Below are 22,787 nucleotides of genomic sequence, written 5' to 3'. Positions count from 1 at the left end.
ATTTTCTGACATAACCTTAACTTCTCACTACTTCTTCACCCTCTAATTGTGTTGAGTTGATTAGCAGGTCGTCCAGTGGTGTTCTTTATCTCTTGGGTTTTTAATTTTTGCGAGGTTGGTTTTTCGTCCTTTGTACACAAAAGGAGCATGGGTCAACGTTCTGAGAGGGCTACACCTTTTTGTACTATTTCAGTAGGTTTGCTCTAATTTGTTCACTTTGATTCAACGTGGAAAAATCTTTATGCAATTCATTCTAAACATTCCTGACTTGTCTCTATTGTATGAGATTAAAAACTTGATATTGACTTCTAAGTTGGTTTCTAATTCTGACATGCGTTTTGTGAGGGATGACACTGCACCTCCCCTAATTGACTCATAAGGCCTGTCACTGCTTCCAGTATGGTAAGGCCCGTGAAGATCCGGGGTAGAATAGGTCTTCAGCAACCCATGCTTGCCGTACAAGGCGACTATGCTTGTCGTAAGAGGCGACTGACGGGATCGGGTAGTCAGGCTCGCTCACTTGGCTGACACATGTCATCGGTTCCCAATTGTTGCAGGTCGATGCTCATGCTGTTGATCACTGGATTGTCTGGTCAGACTCGATTATTTACAGACCGCCGCCATATGGCTGGAATATTGCTGAGTGCGGTGTAAAACTAAACTCACTCACTCCAGTATAGTATTAATGTCACTCTGCCTACTTTCCGACATCTGACCGTCTGTGTGTTCACAGCTAGCGATAGTGGGATGATTTACATGCACTTCTGCTTCGATATGCATAACATTTGCGAAGCTGCTTGTTTTCCTCCAACTAACCTCGATGTTTGTGTCACATGTTACCTTATTGGGGGCCGCCATTACAGTGCTCGTTGCCGTCACCTGCACACCTCTGAATGGCTGAATACAGTCTTTGTTGTCCTGTACTACTCAATACAAAGTGTTTGCAACCGCACTACACCACTGTCTGCCACCACAACACAGCGGATATCAGCTGATCAAAATACAGGTCGTTAGGTCTGTACATTCGCTGTTATAATCAGATTGCGTGAGTACCTTCAAAACGACCTATAAATATTCATAGGATTCCGGGGGTGGATACAGCTTTTTGAGAACGGGTGGGGGTTAATTTTTACCCGTCTTTAAAGGATTATTTAATACCCCACCCCACCCACTCACTTTACACACACCTCTCTCTGGATCCGCCTATGTGATACGTGTGTGTGTAGGCCTTTAACCATAATAACATAATGATCTCATTTATTCCAGTGTGGCCTTGTCCTGCCTGCACCTTCGAAAATGAAGATGAATGTAGAAAGTGCAAAATGTGTAGAGTGGAGCACATTAGTGGAGAAAACGTCCATTCCCTTCTCTGCACACAGGTTTGATTTCCTTGTCTTGTATTTCCCTTTACATGGATACTTGTAGGTCACCGTGACATGATTGTGGTATTGCAGCAAAGGATAAAAACCTAGCAGTATCTTTATAGTGACTGTACTGTAACTCAGAGTGGCGAATGATCATGATCGTGAGTCGACAGATGAAGCGCAATAATAATTAATACATATCTTCTGAGGGCAAACAAACTATATCTATTAGCCGATTTTATTGCACTTATAGGATACTTCCAAGCGGTTGTATTTAAAAAAATATAGTTTAATTAATAAGTTAAACAGAGTTTTGTCCTTGTTCTTTTGCATGGAGCGTTGTCGTTTTTTCCGCGTATGTTTCTCAAATTGTTGATCACGATAGCTTTGTCTGTGTGTGCTAGAAACGGTTTGGATATTAATTAATGTTTATGTTTTGGCTCAGTCGTTGCCAACACCTGGAGTGACGTTCCTTCCCCTAAACTACAGTATACCCTCTTACGCTGTCGCGACGGGACCTTCGGAACAGGATGTTCTTCCTCGGACGGCTTTTTACTCGCACGGTCCAACCAACCCACAATGTTGCTAACTTTTGTCAAAGAGACTTCAGCCACAAAGCTAAAGTCTAAGGCGTCATGCGAGATTGTTTCTTATTCGGAAACCTAGAGACAGTGAGCCGAGATGGGGGAGTTCTCTGTAAAACAACGGACTTCTACGTCACAGCAGCTACTATTATTCACTCCAATTGGTCAACACATCCCCCTCCCTCCAACCCCTTTTCTCGCGATCTCGAAATATGGAGCTAAAAGTGTCCAACGTCCCAAGTGCGAGATCGCGGGATTGGACTTCAACACATAAATCTCTGATTTATGAAAATTTGATCAAACCAATATGGCAGAAAAATGGCTTCCACGATAGTCGCCATTACAGGAAAAAGACGATATTTCGGAATGAATGAGAATTGAATATGTCAGAATTTAGGTTTGGACGTCGACCAGGACCTCCATCTATCATGGCATTGTCCTATGTACGATAATCATTGCTGGAGTTATTACTGTAACTCAGATCATAATTATTGATTTACTTTGATGTCAGTGTTAAGTTCCTTTCTGCAGTTTCTTCAGGATCATCACCAGAGCAGTGGCACATTTACGTAATGGTAGTGCAGCCATGAGGCAAGGGACACCTGTCACGTGAAGTGTCACTGCAGATGAAATGAGTCATGTATGTGATTAAGGCTTATGCCATAAGTACATTTAGTGTCGCTTGACCTACATCATCACCCCTGTTTACCGGCTTCTGGAAACGCTATTTTCATTGGCCATTCATATATACATTTACTTTTTCATGAACAATATTGAGGGTGTTAACTTATAGTGTATAGAAACCGTAACAACGGATGATTACTGATATTCACTACCTAGGATTTTGGTGTACATGCAAATTACGTAGCATTTCCAAAATGTCCCCAAAACATTCCATAAAACAGTTGAACAAATTGTTACCGTGTTGCATTATTTGGGCGGGCGCGTTGTAAACTTTCCGTTTTACGTGTTTGCAAACAATGGACAATCTAATCACGTTCCATTAGCAGGAACGAGGAAAAGTGTGTATTTACTTCCCATTACTCTGCGGTTGTTTAAAATAGTTAAATATATAGCACTAACTATTCTTTGATTCAAGCAACTAAAATCACGTTTTATTTGACAAACAGAATTCAAACAGTACTCCACGAGCCAGTTTGTTAAAACAATCATGTTGTGAACACTAATTATTCTTTTGATTCAAGCAGCTAAAATCACATTTTGACAAACAGAACTCAAGCTAAATCCAGGATTAGACCTGCCAAGTTAAAATATCATTGTTCTTGGTTAACTCAGTATCCATGTCTTTTTATACACAATCACTTTATGTTTTCTCTACAATACCTTTGATGTAAACATCCATTTAATCTGTTATCACAATAATAGGACATTTTTCCGGATGACGTTTTTCCGGTACTTGTTTCCGGGACTTTTTTCCTATAATCGAAAATGTTACTATCAGCTGAGCTATCGTTCAGATAATCGTTTTTCAAATGAACGAAATACTACTTAGCAACGTTACGTACACGATTCTGTTTTCTTATTAAGGATAGGATTTTGTTATTCATCGATGCCGGCTCGTTGGTTCTAATCGTTGCAGTTGTTTGCGATATTCTTCTGAGTCTAGATACATCGAAAGCCACGGGGCCTGATGGCATTGGAAACATCATACTGAAACTAACTGCAACCTCTTTAACCCCGTTGTTAGCTAAGTTGTTCAACATCTCCCTTCGTAATAAAACAGTATCCTACTTCTTGGAAACTAGCTTCGGTGATTCCGCTTCATAAGAAAGTTGATGAACACGATTGCTCAAACTATAGACCTGTAGCGTTAACAAGCTGTGTCGCTAAAGTTTTTGAAAAATGCATTTATAAATACGTCTTCAACTTCCTCGGGGATAACAAAATTTTATCAAACTCACAATCTGGATTTATGCCTGGTGATTCTGCAGTAAATCAACTAACTTATCATTATAATTTTATCGCAAGTGACGTAGACCAAGGGAAGGAAATCAGAGCGGTATTCTGTGATGTAAGTAAAGCCTTTGACAAAATTTGGCACAAAGGTATTATTCATGAACTTTACGCTTATGGTATACAGGGAGAACTTTTGGAGTGGTTTGAAAGTTATTTAGATAGTAGAATGCAGAAAGTGGTAATAAATGGATATAGTTCAGGTATCAAATCTGTGGAAGCTGGTGTACCCCAGGGTTCCGTATTAGGACCACTTCTGTTCATCATTTATATTAATGACATTGTAGATGGTATAGACAGTAACATTCGCCTTTTGCTGATCATACATCAATATATGCTATAATAGATGATCATATTACAGCAGCCGCAATTATAAACAATGATTTGGCAAAAATTCTGGGCCAGAAAGTGGCAGGTAAGTTTTAATCCTAGTAAGATTGAAATTATAACATTCACTCGTAAAACGAACAATTATGCCAGGCCGAACTTACTAATGAATGGCGAAACTATTAAAGAAGTTGATAACCATAAACACTTAGGTATAACACTTCAAAGCGATTGTTCTTGGAAAGTTCATATAGTTGATATGGTAAAGAAAATTAGTCCAATGATCAATTGTCTGAGAAGTTTGAAATATCATTTATCTCGGAAAACGCTAAATACTTTATATAACTCCTTTATCTTACCACTTTTTGATTACTGCTGTCATATATGGGATAATTGTACGATTGAACAGGCGATTTTACTGGAAAATTTACACTTAGACGCATTAAGAACTATATGCGGTGCGGTTCGTGGCACCAGTTATGAAAAAATATACAAAGGAAACCAATTATAGCACACTGAAACAAGAGACGATATCGCTCTCAACTTTTAACTTTCTATAAAATGCGTATCATCGTCTGACTCCTGATTATCTGAGTGATCTTGTACCAGGTAGAGTATTTCAACAAAGCAACTATAATCTTAGAGCTAGTACTTCCATTCACTTTTACCGAGCGCGATTATGTCGTGGAATTCATTGCCCGATGGAGCTGTTAACGCTATTTCCGTGAGGCAGTTTAAAACCATGATAAATCCAACAGAAACTCACAACTACTTTGATTTAAATTTTGGGACTAGATTTTGTCAAATCATCCATTGTCGCCTTAAGCTCGGCTGTAGTGATCTGAACGCAGACAGATATAATCGACATATATCAGAAACAACTAAGTGTTCATGTGGTCATTATAACGAAGACGTCATTCCTCACTTTTTACATGTCGGAACTATCAAAATTTAAGAACAACGGTGTATTTTTATATTCAAGGATACGATGTAAAACTACCTTATACGGTAACGGCGCATTGGATAACTCACCAGAATTAGCTGACATTCTCAACTCATTACACCAGTTCATTTCTAAAAGTAAGCGCTTCCAGTGATTATCACCTCTACATATACATGTATATTCAATTCAGGAACAAGATTTTATATAGCGGTTTTCTGCGGCGCTCTTTTTCTGTTGCTAGGCAAAACCAACACAAAACCAAATATTTATTATTCAATCATTTTTCTGAGTGTAAATTTGTCTCAGTATTATTCTTTTCTTGTCGGACTATTTCAGTTATGCATCCAGCTATATTGGAACCGTTGTACTGGAGCAGCGTTTATATAAGCCACTAGGCTTGTTCGCCTATCAAGGTTTTCTGCATTGACGGAATAAAAATATGTTTAAACCAATTGTTACAGTTTTATCAATGCATCTCACTTTAATACAAATTTCACCTAATCCTCACTAATTGAGCATTTCCTAATCACTTGACCATTTTGTTCCTATACAGACTATGGCTCAACACACATGTTTAAAAATGTAAAGAATTTCAAATAATACCATATCAATATATCCAACTTTAATACAAATTTCCTGAATCTGGCTAAGAGAGAGGACACCATTTGAACCACTGCTTCACGGTTCACTGACTACCGTGGGATTCATGTTTTACCAAGGGGTGGGGTATAAAATGATATATTCTGCCAGATGATTTGTACTAAACCACCCAAAGCAGTGTACGGCCATGCACCCGGCATACATGGTAATTTGTTCAAGGTCACGTATGAATCAATCAGAGATAAGAACCTTGAACTTGCAGTTACATTTCATTATTTGTTGTACAGATATGGTCTAGAATAATTTATTAATTCGTTTAGTCTTGAAGATGTATTGATGCAGGGACTCCATTATGTTCATATTGACATTGTTGGGTACCTGGAGGTGTTCCTTTTTTCACAGTTTGGAGTGAGTGAGAAAGTGAGTTTAGTGTTACGCAGCACTCAGCAATATTCCAGCTATATATGGCGGCGGTCTGTAAATAAACCGAGTCTGGACCAGACAATCCAGTGATCAACAGCATGAGCATCGATCTGCGTAATTGGATGAGTGAGTTTAGTTTTACGCCGCACTCAGCAATATTCCAGATATATGGCGGCGGTCTTTTAATAATCGAGCCTGGACCAGACAATCCAGTGATCAACAGCATGAACATCGATCTGCGCAATTGGGAACCGATGACATGTGTCAACCAAGCCAGCGAGCCTGACCACCCGATCCCGTTAGTCGCCTCTTACGATAAGAATAGGTTACTGAAGGCCAATTCTAACCCGCACCTTCACGGGTTTCACAGTTTTGTCTTCTTGAGAGGGTACGTAAGTCTCAAAACATTTTAAGTAAATTTAGATATACCAGGTTTATAATAGTAGGATACATGTGCTAAATTTGTGCACAATCGCCAACGTATGAAGGGACCATGTAAGTCCTTCGCAGGTAGCTAAAGTACCGTAAGTCCCCATGGTGATCTAAAATCAGTTGCTGGCTGTCTATAACATGTTTTCATTTTGTGTATTGTCCAAATAGTGCTATTATATAAATATTAAATGCTAGGTTTAAATCTGATTGATATTCTGGATATTTTACTGTCCCTTGACGACAGGTTATATACTATACATTTATTCCTCATCAATGTTTAATTGGTTCAAGTCAAAATATGGCTGAAATATTGCCGATGTGACGATATACTGGAGTATATTAACTCACTCACACTCAAATCGTTTTTCATCAGTGACATGTTTTCATTACATTTGTTTTCAACCAACCCTGATCAACAGGATAAAACAGAAGCAATTCGCATTCTGTTTTCCATATAAATAGTAGAAGTAATGTTGTCAGTTTTTCTTTCGCAAACCAAACCAAATTAATTGTGAAATTAGCGAAGCTTGCCAGTGGGTCAAACTGTTTCGCCCATTATGGACTGACATTTATTACTGAGTTTCTTTGAGTAAAAGAAATTGCTTTGAAGCCTATGGCCGATATATTTGTTATGAGCTCTAAATTATCGAATTAAGTCAAAAGATTGTATCATGATATTTCACAAACATTCTTTCATTCATTTGCTGCCTTCAAAACACAGAAACAAACATGTATTTTGAGCAAATGTAAAGAGACTCTCGCCCATGGGCCAAATGTTTTTCATCATCTTGGCATATATTCATAACAACTGCATGTTTAATTTGGTCAAATCCCTTGTCAGAAAGTGCCCACAGTGCGGAGGAAGTTTCTGGACTTATGTGAGATCCAGAATTAAATTGTGACGATGTTGCAGGTTGATCTATCAGCAACAGCTTTGCTGTGCTGGATTTAAAGTTTTGGGTTCACAGTGAAATTTTTCTTTTCTGAATTATGTTTTGTTTCGGTAATACTCGATATTGAGCGGATACTCAACTGCTTAAGCGTTTGGGGCGCAAGAACATTTATTTCCAGCAATCGTGAGGATCAAAACCCGGGTCAGAATAGGTATAGGTCAACAGCACCCCATTGCTGGTCGTAAAAGACTGGTTTGCCTTGTTTGCGTCCCTCTGTCGGTGGATGGCAGGATTCTGGTGGTTGAGGGCACTGGTTCAACGAATAGTGTTCCTTTGCAAAACATACAACTTCGACACTGACTTCATCTAGATGGGTGGTAGAATTGGCCCGGATTCTATCGATCGGCTGGTCACACCGTGCCCTGAGCATACTTGTTTACAACTTTTGAAATGATACCACGTGTCTATGAAGGCAAACATTTCATGAACATGAATAATATTCATTTTGCCTTGAGGCCTATGCCCAGAAGGCAGTGGCTCATGGGCCAGTCCGGTGATGTGGACCTCTGAATTCTGTGTTTCTTAAGACTAAAGTCATGGGCTGAACCAGCCTGACATTATAACACCCATGTAGGACTGGTTTTCCACTACAACATCGTTCTTGTTGACACTCGATGGCGGATAGGGAACGGGGTTGCCGAACATTATCTTTATACCTCGCCTCAAAACACACATTCTGGTTCATCTGAAACAAATAAGCGAAGTTATCTTTCTTTTCTGATGATGAAGAGGCATCCTCTTCAGTTAAAGAAACCTGGTCAAGGTTTGGTTACTGCAACTTATCATGAGAGTTTATTAAATATCAAACTATTGTTATGAGAATGTGTTTGTGTTGATAAAGATGTCACATTAATTACGTTTTTGTTATTATGGGTCACAAAGTCTGAAACGCTGAGTGTGATTTGAATTCGCATCTTGAGCTGAGGCTATGTAATTCCGCCTGCTGAGAGTAAGAGCTACGCTTCCCTTTGGTTGTTTCTTGCTTCCGGTCTTGGGCGGTCTTGTGGAAAGTTCTGGGAGGATAATAGTGAGGCGTAGCTACTGAAAGCGAAAAGCTTATTGTGATAGGTACATAAGGCTTGGTTGCTGACTGAGGACTGCTTTGGATTTACGCTTATCTGTCTGTCTGCTATCATCTTCATCTCACCTCGTCTCAACTCAATCTTCAATCAGTTGGTCATTGTTTATTCAATATATTATTGAATACTATAGACTTGTCTGTGTTTTGTTTTTGCTGGTTCAAAGGGGACTCACAAACATTTTGTCACGGCAAATTCTTTAACCGTAACAGTATATTGTCAACGCTCATCACACTATCAGACTGAGAAACACAACCAGAAGATATCACTTCAACCCAGGAAACACAGTGAGTTGTCTTTCAAATAAAGAATGAAAAGTTAAAGAAGAAGGTCAAAGCTCTTCAATATTTGGAAGAGTCTTTTTCTTTGAGTCCCAGTGGTGGTTCAAAATCCATTTGAACCACTTGAAATATTGATCGCTCCTTCACACACAGGGTGTAGGGAGTGACACCTCAAGTTGAACCTCCCTAAGCATTTTATGACCTTAGTCCAACGGGAATTGCAGACATCTTGGGAACAGTTTTCGTGATATGAAACTATTATCACATGCTTGTAGGCCATCTGTATTTTATGTACCTGAATATTACATATTAATTTGATTTTCGTCAGTACAATAATTCATTTCATTCGTTCTCACCGCCAGGTGATAAAGCCACTGGTGATATTTCTATTTCGGCGAGGAAAGGTGTCATTCATAGCCCTGTTCCTCTTAAAAGTAATTTTCGGACTGTTGCCCTCCGAGTTACTTTACAAATAACCTTCACCATTTATTCTTTATACATACCTCCATCTTCAGGTCTTCAGAAGTCCGATTTTTCAGGATCTATTTGACCATCATCCGAAACCCTGCATCCCCATTGACATAACCTTGTGTGGAAGTACTGATACTAACACTAAAGGGAAAATTCTTGAGGACTTCATTTCTAATAATAATTTGTGCATATTTAATAATGGATCAGCCACATATTTACATACTGGTTCGTGAACGTAATTTGCACTTGTCACTCTCTGGTCCAAATATTTATATTGAATTTGGGTGGTCAGTCCACGATAACCTGTATGAAAGTGACCATATTCCCATAATACTTGCAGCTCTAGTGCTGACTTATTATCCACCCGCAACAAAGTGAAATTTAAAAAGATCAACTGGTCACTATTTCCAGACACCGTGTACTAACAAATTGAAATCTGACTTCTTTGTCAAGGCTGCAGATCAATTGTTTTCTGATAAACTGACCAAAATATCTGATGAAACTATTCCTAAGGCCTCTGCTAAACCAGAGGTTTACTGACGATTGTAAACAAGCGAGGAAGTGTAGAAAAAGGCAAGGAAATACCTTTGCCGACATCCTACAGTTCGTAATCTAAATAATTTTTAAAAAAATAAATAGTGCCAAGGGTCGACGTACTTTTAAAACAAAGTATGTTTACGTCAGTCTTGGAAGAACTATGTAAGATAAATTGACCGATATCTATGACGAAGGTGTGTGAACACGATACAGAGTAGTAAGGGCAAAGATAGAAATTCTAGTGTTCATCATCTCAATGATGGACACAGTATGTTAAACTGATAAATCTGACATTGCAAACAAGTTGGGTAAAGGTTTAGCTAGAAATTCTTTATCATTGAATTGTAATCCAAAATTTCAGAAATATAGAAGTCATCAAGATAAGTTAAAAATCACCTTTCATTCTGATAATGGTGAAGACTGTAGTGAAGTAGTTTTACTCCGTGAGCTGAATACTGCCTTGGCGGAAGCTCATGGAACGGGGACTGGAACTGAGAAAGCCCCTCTATCAGTTCCTGAAATATTTACCCAACCCATGCCTTGAAACACTTCTGAACATTTTTTATCATATTTGGACAACAGGACACTTTCCTCCTGCGTGGCGCCATGCCATTGTTGTACTAATGCATGGAGCTATCAAAACGTTTTGAACCTAAAATACTTCTGATATGTGCATGATAAAAATAACTGTATGATATTGAAGAATGGTTTATATCATTCACATAAACGTAATATTGCCATGTACATATATCCACTAGTTTCCGGTCATGTGACATCTAATCACATGTACCCCAACTGAAACGGCAGAAATGGATAAGCTTGAGTACAGAGCACTCATAGAGTTTTTTGGTCCTCAAGGGCCACCCAGTGAAGCACATTGACAGCAATGACTTTGGGAGGGGATCAAACAACCCTCCTTCACCTATATAGATCATTGATTTACTCTAAATTGGACTGTGGCTCCAATGTTATACCTCGAACCTGCATAAGTAATCTAAAAACATGAAGCACTCAGATTTCGATGCCTTCCGACATCTCCCATTGAGAGCCTTGATGTAGACGCAATTGAGCCTTCTCTAAAACAACGCAGCAATAGATTGTCACTTCAGTCCATTACTAAATTGTTTAACAATCTCTTCAATTCTGCCTGGCAATTGGTAAGACCAGTGTTATGGCTTAGAAATTACTAAGATAAAAGGCTTGTGAGTCCCCTTTAAACCAGCAAAATAGAACACAGACGAGTCTATAATATTTAAAAGCTTAGATGCAATCTAAAAAAGAAACATAATTAAACACAATTATTAATATTGTAGCATCACAGATTAAATGGGTGTACGACGCCCATCAACGTAAATGCGCAGCCTGATGTGGAACGACACAAAGTTATGTCATAATAACCTGCTATTTGTACGTGAGCTGAGATAGCTGGAGCTAAGATATGTGTGCACGCTGCAGCCTGGAAATACCACATAATCTGCAAAGTAATAGATAGAGGACGAGTGTCAGAACACTATCAAGATTTTAACGTATTGTTACAGGAACAAAGTGCGAACAAAGATGATAAAGGTCTCTCACGAGTAATTTTATCTATCTTACAGGCAAGTAATCAAGTTGCACGAACCAGACACTGCCGATTGACTCACCACAGACGTCCAGATACATTCAAAGCAGATTACATAATTTTATCTCTATATTATATCTGTAACTACTCCAACATGCCCGTATCATTCTGTATCATGCACTGCTGGCTTGTGTCGTGTGATTGCCAGGGCTGTCAAGTATCATGGCGTTTGAGAGTGTCATGCCTGTATACTTCAGTGTACGTTATCAGCATATAAAGTAGTCCACGTGATGACAAAACAGAGACCACCCATATTTTTGGGGGTATGGTGGTTTATCCCTTATTATAAACATATTATTTATTACTTTAGCTCCCACCTACCCTGTCGGCGTTATTGGCTACAGCCAGAAGCTGACGTTAAACTCATAATCATCATCATATGTAGTCACTAGGCACTTTACAACATTAGAAGTAATGCCATGGAACAAGTTATCTAACTACAGTATGACGTGATATTGTATAGTAGATGATTTGAGAATATAGATGCACTGAAAAGCATCGTTTTTTGCACCACCAAGGGCATAAGACTAGTGACCAAGTTCAGGATCGAGTGATGACTGAAAATGTCAGAAATGCCGCTTCGCAACAATCTGCGAATGATCCAGAGTTCTATCATTTTTATGTGCTATGGCTTCACAGAACAACACAAAGGTACTACCTTGTGTTGAAAACTTATCTGACATACTGCTTCAATGATACATTGATTCATAAAACAGAACAGAAATCACAGCAAGATAAGCCCCAGTACAGTAGCTTATTTATTAATTTGTTAACGTACAACATGCGAAATAACTCCAGTGCAATTGGAAATGTGGCTCGTCAATGGTATGCTTGTACGAACAGATAATATCAAAACATACACGTCGGAACAGTCAAAATTAAGAAATTGTTGAATATGAAATATTACTTTTAATTTGTAATTCTTGTAACATAAACAGTATTGTGAGAGCTTTAACTGTATTGAAATATGTCTTGTCAATCCTATTGACATTTGCCAATAACCACTTCCAAATAAAATAAATAGTCTATGCTGCTTCAGAACAAATGAAGGTTAATTAGGGAGCCCCAACTGGGTAATTAAGGAAAGAAGTCAATACACTGTCACTTCCTGCCCAGGACATCACACGTCACCACTCAGGAGCTAAGGGCCTTGTCAAACCTTCTCACAAAGGAAAAAAAGCATCAAAACTGTGTTTTTATTCTACGTGACACTCGGTATGTCGTCATAGTGTCACAAAAAGAATCATCTAGTGAGAATATCCTGGATAGTCAGGAAGTGGATAGCGGGTCAGTGCATGTGGTGCCGTGCAGTGGTGGAAGTGGTGCATCCACCAGTGTGTCTAAATCAGGTGAGAGTACCCCTGATTTACAGGATGTGTGTAGTGGCAGACCAGTGAGGCATAGGAGTCAACCAGCAAAATACAGAGGTTATGTAATGAGTGTTGTAGTGATGTAATCAGTGTGAAGCATTTGCATCTACATCATGTACTGAAACAGTCTGAAGTGTCCAGAATTAGTCAACCAATTGACTGACCACTGTCTTACGGTTGTAAATAACAAGGACTTGGTTAAAAAAAAAAAAAAACAAAAGGGACAAGGAGATGAATTGTATTTGAACTGAATATTATTTTCTGTGATTCTTCAGGAGATGTTGAAAGGTGAAGCAACATGAGGAGTATTTACTGTGATGTTTTTATATATTTTTTTATAGTCATATATGTAGAAAAAGAAGTGATTGTCAGTCTCATTTTAATATACAGAATAAGCAAATTATTTTAATCTTAAGGAAAAGAGGGAATGTAGTGTACTGGTGATAATTAGTTGTGACGCTAGTATGATCTGGGTGACCGGAAGCGGCATGGCTGTATGGGGAGTAAAGAATAAAGTATGGGACTGTCAAGACGTGTCTCTTATCTGTGCATGTGAGGAACCCTGCCCTGGCAAACACTACAGTATTCATTGTTGAATAAATTCTATCGTGGGCAACCCCACACTTGCGAGGTGTACCTACCCAGGTTCGCACGTTTCGTTTTAATATTTTTGATCAATTATTTTGTAATTCCCGTCTGCCCGTCACGGCTATTCTTCGCCCGAGGTTTTAGGAGTACAGCCCCCACCCCTATTTAAATAGAAACATAAAGCAATTCCACATAAATAAACATGCAGAGTACACACAATATGGCAATGCTAACACTGAGATAATTCTGATTTATTTAGCAGATTAAGATTGGCACTATTTTGGCGGTTCTCACTTTTGCACTCTACTTTTTACCTGAGGCGTGCAGATTCTTGGTGATTTTAGTATTTCATTTATTTGGTTATTTTGGTGTTTTAACGGCTGGGGCCCGCTGAGTGAGTCTATTATATTTTATTGTGTTGTTTAACGAGCTGGACATGGAGTGCTGTTATCATGAATGTTATCATATATTAGCGGGATGCATTGATAGTAATGAAAACTTATAAGAAGATATTGTACCTCAACATACAAACCTATCCCGATAGCTCTCATCGTCACTCTCATGTCAATCCATTGTGACAGCTGCAGTCCTCCTGTACATCCTGTATATATAAGCAAGTTGGGTTTTTATTGAGGATTTATTGCTGCTTAACACACATTTAACCGAGATGAAGAAGGGGTCTCCAATTCCATGTATGCTTTTGCTCTCATAAGTTAGACAGATCCCATTTGTCAGACACGCCGATTATCAGACAACTTTGGACCAATCAGGCGTGACTGTGATTACAAACCTAGTTTTACCCACTGACGTAATAGACCTATCCCATAGACTAACGAGATGTTTTCATATTAGTGGTTAGTGGTATATTTTAACACTAATTATGAGTTTGTTACTTTTGTGCAGAAATACTTTGATCAGAATACTAATGTTTATTGACTTCGGCTTCTCACAGTTTGTGTTCATAATGTTCACTTTGATCAAAACAGGATTATAGATTTCCCATGTAACTAACTGAGTTACTCCCAGAGGTACAGAGGTGGATACCACGGGCTGTTGGGCTTCCTCTGCTCCCCCTATGAATAACTGACAAGAAACTTGAAACCAAGATCGAGTAAACAGTTAAAACATAAACTCAATGAAATGCAAGTTTGCACCTAAACAATTAAAAAATCAAAACAACACAAATATTTAATAAGAATAAATAACCATCACTAAACTATCGATAGTCACACATACTATCGATGCATCGATAGTTTTTCATTTCTACCATCGATTAATTGCTTTCGGAATAATTGCAATTCATCGATAGTTTGATGCATCATTACAGCCCTATTAATTATATCGCTTAATATATTCTTATGCACATAACTTTGGATCAATCCATTACCCAATAAAGGTAACAGTGCAGTGTACCTGAGTGCAACCAACCATAACTTTTGTTGATTTAACGTGTCTGGGACGTCTAACTGATCGGAGGACACCAGAGAGTAAGTTGCATGCAATATTTTTAATATTGCCCTTGTGGATTTCCATTATGATTTGCACACATTATGTTTTGCACACAGTGTACATCACTATCTATGTAATTGTATTATTGTTATGGAGCGGCATTGACATGCATGTTTATGTTTGTTTGCCAATCCCGTCATGATTACTTGAAGAAAACATGTTTAAACTATACATTAAAATATCCATAGTATTAATATGTAGTCTTTACATTAGGCAATGAGGAATACACAATATATTCAAGATTGAGTTTGCTTTTACCTTTTTAAAAATTGTCAATATTTTTGCTACAGCCGAAAAGATTTACCTTGACTTCGTTATGTACAGGTCCGTGGTTGTGGTCTCTTGGTATTTTAGAAACTATGTCGTTAAGACAGTTGAGAGTGTTGATCTGTATGCAGTCTTTCTGCATGCATTTTCAAGAGATCCATTCTCCCCTTTTCCTCTTTTTCACTATGAACATATAACCATTTACACAAAGGTATCTTCCACCACGAAATGTAGGGAAAACTTTGAAGTCTAATTGTGCATTTGCCATAACTGGCAATTTCAAACACATTCTGGTACACGTGTCTTATTTCGTTTCCTGGGTGAGCTGAGTTAACACATTTTACATTTGGTAGAAAGCTAGTGTCCTATTCCTTAAAACAACACCGTCGTCACAACATCAAACATCCAAGGATTTTTACCTCGACCCAAAGGTCTAAACTTACGGGACTACCCAGTAGACATCACTTGCTTGATAACGGTTTTAGCAGCTACGCCGAAACGGGGTGTCCCCAGTTTGCCAGCAGATATTGTTTAAAGGTTTCAGGTCACTGAACCATGCTAAATCTCTTGAAACCAACAGGTGATTCACTTTTTAGTTACCCCCTGGGCTGATGAACACAGTTCACCTTACCACTGCGCTGAGCTCGTGAACACAGTTCACCTGAACTGACACTAATACGAGTGAGTGATTAAATTAATGATTGATGTTATGTTTAAACTGAACACATCACTTATCTCGTTGACATATCATTCTGATAAGGTCACAACAGAACTACACAGAAATAACATTGATGCAGTTGCAGGGTGGTGGCTGTGTGAGGCTTAAGAAGAACAAATATCGCCAGCTTGAAGAACGGCTAGACAGCGAGGATAAACTGCTGCAAGATGGTGTCGAGACTCCACTTGCTTACGGTGTGTCGCACCTTGTGGGACTATGAATAATGATGTATGCTTGTGATATTGTGTATAATGTGAAATTTTGTAATAATGTATGTCTGTATCATGATGGTAGTGCTAATATTGCCTAATGGTTGTATTTCATAATACTGTTGATGAGATTGATGATGATGATAATTTGTATATTGAAATAAATGAATGAATGACGTCACAGCGTCAATTGTATGGGCAGCCAAAATACCCTGGACCATTTTCCACACGGAACAACCTGCCCTGCACGCTCATTCATGTGTGTGTCCTCTTATCCCAGGTAACCCTGCTGCCTGTTGGGGGTACACCACCGAAACGCCGCTTACATTATGATAAAGAAGTTGTATATCCATATAACTTTCTCCGTTGTTCAAATTATCATGGTCTCAACAGATATTGCATTGTCATACGAATTCATGAGAGATTTTCGCTAGTTGTTGTTTGTCATCCACATGTTGATTTAGCTGGTTTCTTCCTCATTTCCAATTTCATCATTCTGAGTTTCACCTCAGTTGAGTATTTCAGTGTAGCTCGCAAAGACGAGGTCACGGAGCGGAACGATGACGTTTAGTGTATCTCCGCGTTCAGTTACGTAATTTCCGCAAAGCGCCTGCGACCAATTTCCGCCGAAAAGTCGTTGTGTCCCATCCGTTGGTCTTGTCTATTGGAGTTAAGCAGCCACGACTTTCAAGTGTATTTTGCTTTCCATATATACAATCCATTGATCACCCTGGGCTAGGTGTGAGATGTACAGGTGCTCGCGAGGGTGGGTTTTTTTAAAAGAGACTGACTGGGCTTATCCCGCAGCCAAATATTGTACATTCTAAAGGAAATCTCGAATTGATTGTATTATAAGGTGTCGAAAAGGTGTTAAATTCTCTTTGTGCATTAACTTATTTGTCATGCAAAATTGGTGTGTATATATGTGTGATTGAACAACCCTGTTTACTGAGATAGGAATAGGAACTTTGACCTATCTCAAGACGTGCACATTTATGCGTATACGCTCTTGAAAACCTTGTTTGGCAATTTTGCTATTGTGTGCATGTTCATATTGTATTTCAATTTTGAACATATGGTTTAAACATATTTATATTCTCAGAGAATCTGGTTTGGTAAACAAGCAAACCATTGCTTTATTAATACCTCACCGGTACATATATAATATAACAGAATACACAAGAACTGGATACACAAAAACGTCAAATTAATTCCTATCATAAGTAGTAGCAACTGTCACTGACGCCTTCGGCTAGGTGGATAAAACGGGACGCAAAAATCCCCGTATACACCGCATCACAATAGTAAACAGAATTTATCTTAACGAATGTTTAAAGACAGACAGATAGACATAGTTTGTTAAATTGTCCCACGTATGTAAACAAGATATAAAATACATATAAAATAAACACATAATGTTTTACATACATCCAGCCTGAACAGGCTTATCAGACACTGCTATCTAGAGGGTCAAAATATACATCATAGAAAGATTTTATAAAACCATATAAATACATAACCTTAGGCCAAAATATCTTAAATCTCTTTAATGTAAATGAAGCATGAAATTCAGTCCTATATTTCACTAACATGGTAATTGACTAGTCGATTTGAACCACTGCTTCACGGTTCACTGACTGCCATGGATGCATATTATCGAGGGTACAGCTTCATTAAGCCTTATGCAAATCCAACCATAAAATGTGCTGTGTTAAGCGGTTTGTCTTTGGGAGGTCTATCTTATGGGAAGATACCGTTTTTTTTTCCATGGGGCGGGATACAAGCAGTGCACAACCGTGCACCCGGCATACATTGTAATTTGTTCGGATGTAGAAAAAAGTCATAAGAAAAAGTCATGGAAAATGTCATAGATTTGGGTAGGAAAAAGAGTCATAGGAAAAAAGTCATAAACTCAAAAAGATCAGCATTGATAATGTATCTATTTAACAAGTCATAACAATATTATCGTCAACAGCACCACCACATTTGAACCTAACTTATAAAATTAATGTGATCATTCAAGTAAAATACATGACATCAGAAAATGCACTGTCATCATAACACTTTCATCTGCAACAGCACTACATCAGTCAGTTGTCCCAGCATATTTTATTTAACCGAATGTTCCAGCCAATGCCGTGAAGAGTTTGAGTCACAGTGTTACGGCCAGCGTGTCTTATATTAGCTGCTTGAAGGAAGCCATATGAGTAAAAGCATTAACTGATAATCCCATGAGTTCATTAATCGGTGTGATATCGTCAAGCTCAAAGCTAGTTAAACAAACAATCATGTGGACTTGTGACTTTTAATCCCACAATCCGTTAAGAACTAAACAAATAATAATCTGTTCATTTCTCCTGTTTTGATAAGATCCAATTTCTTACAGCGTCACACTAAAGGAATAATTAACTTGAAAGTGAAATAGTATAAACAAAGTAAATAACTGGAGAACATGATTGTTGAGAATTTAATTCAGTCTTATTGAATAGGAAATGTATACAGTAACAGAAAACCATTACTCAATGAACGTGTATCCACAGCAGTCATTAGTGCCAGTTTCAAACACTTGATATAAGCATAGATCATCTTTATTTTCTTAGTCTGCCGCGATAGTCCTGGAATATTGCTGAAGCGGCGTAAACCAAATTCACTCACTATTTTTAGTTATGTTTATATGTACATGGCACATCATATAATTACAAAAAGGCTGTTGAGAATAGTTATTTTATAGTGTATGATAATCTTCAACCAGAAGTTTGAACTTTAATGGTTTGTCATAGCAATGACTTCTCCCTTGCAGAAGTATATAATGATGTCTCCCTGCTATGGAGAGCGCGGAGTTTTCATGTAGCCGACACAGACGGCATGGTCTACCCTGTATGTGACTCGCCTATGAGCAATTTTGTGTAAAGACACCACTCTTCAGGTATTTTATTCAATTCTGTGTCACAGAAACAAGTTTAATACAGTAAAGTAACAACAAGTTGTGAACATTAAATGTAAATTAATGTAGTTGTAGTGTTAGTTTTACACAGTGTTCTCAGTTTTCGTGCACTTCGATGTGCGAGGTATACCTTCATGTGAGTTTGTTTGTTTCACATTAGCGAAATAATAATCGTTCATGTCAGAGCAGTGCCTGGTAAGAATTATTCATTATGTTTTGCTAGTATTTTCACAAAGAGTTAATTTTGCATATTTTGTGAAAGGTGTAAGAGCAGTGATAGTAATGCACCAGTGTCAGTGTCAGACTGTCTAGGTATTATTTTCAGCCTTCAGTAATAGTGTGGATGCTTTGGATATTTATGTCAAGTACATGACATAATTGGAAAGTTTATAACTTTAAGTATATTTAAACGTGAGGCATGTGTATTATTAGCTGTTTAACTGTTAATTTCAGAACACACAAGATATTCATCGAGTCAACTAGTGCTTGCTGTAAGCAAGTATATGATGGTGAATACAGTTGAAGATTACTGCACAAATTGCTGACGTGTTTGTCCTCTTTGCCTTATGCACCAATGATGTTTTATAATAGTTATTTTTCTATGACTTTTTTCCTATGACTTTTTCCATGACTTTTTCCAATGACTTTCCGTCCACCATTTGTTCAAGGTCACGTGAATCAATCAGAGATAGACATTATTACAGAGGTAGGCTAAATGTGCATTGTACGTGCTTAGGAACCATGAACTTGCAGTTACATTTCTTTATTTGTGTACAGATATTGGTCTAGAATAATTTATCAATTCGTTAGTCTTGAAGATGTATTGATGCAGGGACTCCATTATGTTCTTGTTGACATTGTTGGTAGCTAGAGGTGTTCCTAATTTTCACAGTTTGTAGTGAGTGAGTGAGTTTAGTTTTAGGCTGCCCTCAGCAATATTTCAGATATATGGCGGCGGTCTGTAAATAATCGAGTCTGGACCAGACAATCCAGTGATCAACAGCATGAGCATCGATCTGAGCAGTTGGATGAGTGAGTTTAGTTTTACGCCACACTCAGCAATATTCCAACTATATGGCAGCGGTCTGTAAATAATCGAGCCTGGACCAGACAATCCAGTTATCAACAGCATGAGCATCGATCAGCGCAATTGGGAACCGATGACATGTCTCAACCAAGCCAGCGAGCCTGACCAACCGATCCCGTTAGTCGCCTCTTACGATAAGCATGGGTTACTGAAGGCCAATATTCTAATCCGGACGTTCACGGGTCTAATGATGTTTAAATGTACAGATGAGCATTGAATATATGACACGTTTTATGACAACATGTTCTTTTTATTGGTTATACGACATTTCAGAGCTAATCAGATTGTATAATTCATGAATGATATCCATAAAACGCGAGAACCTCGGAGGAGACAGTAGTTGTTGGGAGGTAGAGTGGGGGCCTATTCGATTATGCTAAACCGGTTTTGGTTTCTGGAAAACCATGCACTCGTTTATGGCGAAACCTAAAACTGGGTTCTGAAACTTCGAAACCATCTCCGAGGCAGGTTTCACAGTTTCGGTTTCGCGTTCTCTCACAAAAAACATGGCGGAAACAATCTTGGTGGCAAAATAGAGCATCAATTTCTGTAACCCAAATAATGATAAAATCAACTGAGAACTACGAAAATATTATTTAAAACCCCAGTCTATTTGAACATGACTATTTTACGTAACTTGTATACATAAAATTACTTGTAACAGTATAATTACATATACGCAAATATTTACTTCCAAAAGCATCTCATCTCTTTATTATTTGTTAATTCCCTGATAAAATGACCCAAAAATATTACCTTTGGCAATGCTGTCATTCTATTCGTTCCTCATAGTTTGTATCGATTTTGAAACCGGATGGTGAAACCATCCACTCGTTTATAAAACTAGAAACTAGTTTCACTTTGAAACCATATATCCGAAACTAGACACTCGTTTATAACAGGAGAAACCAGTTTCAGAAACCAAAACCAGTTTCGCAATAATCGAACAGGCCCTTGGTGTGAAATAATGAAGGAATAGAGAGGCGCGCGGACCTCTGAGAAGACAGGTGGTTGGAGAGAGGGTGAAGTTATAGATGAAGCTTGATAGTGAGCAGAAAGTGGATCGAGATTGCTAGGTTGAGAGGTGGGCGCGGACGTCGGAGAGGACAGTCACGCACATATGGTGAATTTGGAGTGACTACATACCTATCCGTGAAACAATTAAGTAAAAGAAACAATAGGCGAGAGTTTTCAATACAACTGATAGCTCATGACAGGTAATTAATGACAGATGGTCGGATTGGGGTGTGCTGATAGTTATAGCCCGGGAAAGCCACTTTTAAGACAACAAGAGTTGAAAATGGTTTGGCTCAACCGGCAATGGGTATGGTTGAGTGATCGTGTGAATGTGGGTCTCCCCGGCAATGCCCTATTAGCTAATCCATGTTACCGTAAATAATGCAATTTTTTAATATCGCTCTAAATTAGCCGAATTGAGTCAAAATGAATTGAAATTTGTGTCATGATGTTTATAAACATACGCTTTTTCATTTACAACCTTCAAAACATGGAAAAACATGTATTTTGAGTAAAAGTCAATATTCTCGCCCATGGGCCAAAATGTTTTCGCCCATGGGCGAGATTTTAATATCGCTCTAAGTTAGTCGAATTAAGTCAAAATGAGTTGAACTTTGTGTCATGATGCTTATAAACATACACTCATTCATTTATAACCTCCAAAACATGAATTCTGATCGAAATTAAACATTCTCGCCCATGGGCCAACATATTTTTCGCCCATGGGCCAGATTTTTAATATCGCTCTAAGTTAGTCGAATTAAGTCAAAATGAGTTGAACTTTGTGTCATGATGCTTACAAGCATACACTCATTCATTTATAACCTCCAAAACATGAATTCTGATCGAAATTAAACATTCTCGCCCATGGGCAAAGCCCATGGACGAGGAGTTAAAATTAAAAGTTTTCGAAAAGAAAAATTTCATTTTTCATCCTTGGCATACATTCATAACAACTGCATGTTTAATTTGGTCAAATCCCTTGTCAGAAAGTGCCCACAGTGCGGAGAGTTTCTGGACTTTTGTGAGTCAGAATGAAATTGTGACGTGTTATAAGCAGATCGCGTGCATTTTATTATGTTTCAAAATGTATACAAATATGATAATAAACTAATTAGGATTATAAAGACAAAATGTAAGGACGTACATTGACTTCGTTATTTTTCAGTCCTAACATTTTTCACAACTGGCAGATGGTTAAACTTCAAAATGTTTTCATTTGTTATCAAATTAATGAAGATGGAAACATTATCGAGTAAAAAAAGATTTCCTCTTTGTTGATTAATCTATACTTATACTATCAATTGCGCATACGGGTAGCGCAGCGAGGTCTGAAACACGTTGAAAATGCTCAGAACAAGGATGCTGCAATGTTCCTAGAGCTTATAGACACCTACAACCTGCTCCAACACATCACAGACCCAACCCCGTTCAGGCGGCCATACCCTGGACTTAGTTATCACCAGACATGACGAGCTGAACGTGAGTA

At 38.2% G+C, this 22,787-nt stretch overlaps 1 long non-coding RNA gene across 1 annotated transcript in view; it reads left to right on the top strand.

Moving 5' to 3' along the window:
• The window catches only part of LOC124272226, a 33,763-nt gene extending 14,005 nt beyond the window's left edge, over nucleotides 1-19,758 (top strand). Inside the window, exons 3-5 of the long non-coding RNA XR_006897287.1 lie at nucleotides 1,267-1,379; nucleotides 19,051-19,176; nucleotides 19,648-19,758. This is a non-coding gene — a long non-coding RNA (uncharacterized LOC124272226). The remainder of the gene's footprint in view (nucleotides 1-1,266; nucleotides 1,380-19,050; nucleotides 19,177-19,647) is intronic.
• The last annotated feature ends 3,029 nt before the right edge of the window (nucleotides 19,759-22,787 follow it).

This window comes from Haliotis rubra, unplaced genomic scaffold (genome assembly GCF_003918875.1).
Source record: "Haliotis rubra isolate DU_JTF1 unplaced genomic scaffold, ASM391887v1 Scf1674, whole genome shotgun sequence".
NCBI classification, from domain to species: domain Eukaryota; kingdom Metazoa; phylum Mollusca; class Gastropoda; order Lepetellida; family Haliotidae; genus Haliotis; species Haliotis rubra.
Note: the sequence above shows the minus strand (reverse complement) of the source record. Positions and strands in the feature narration are given on the sequence as shown.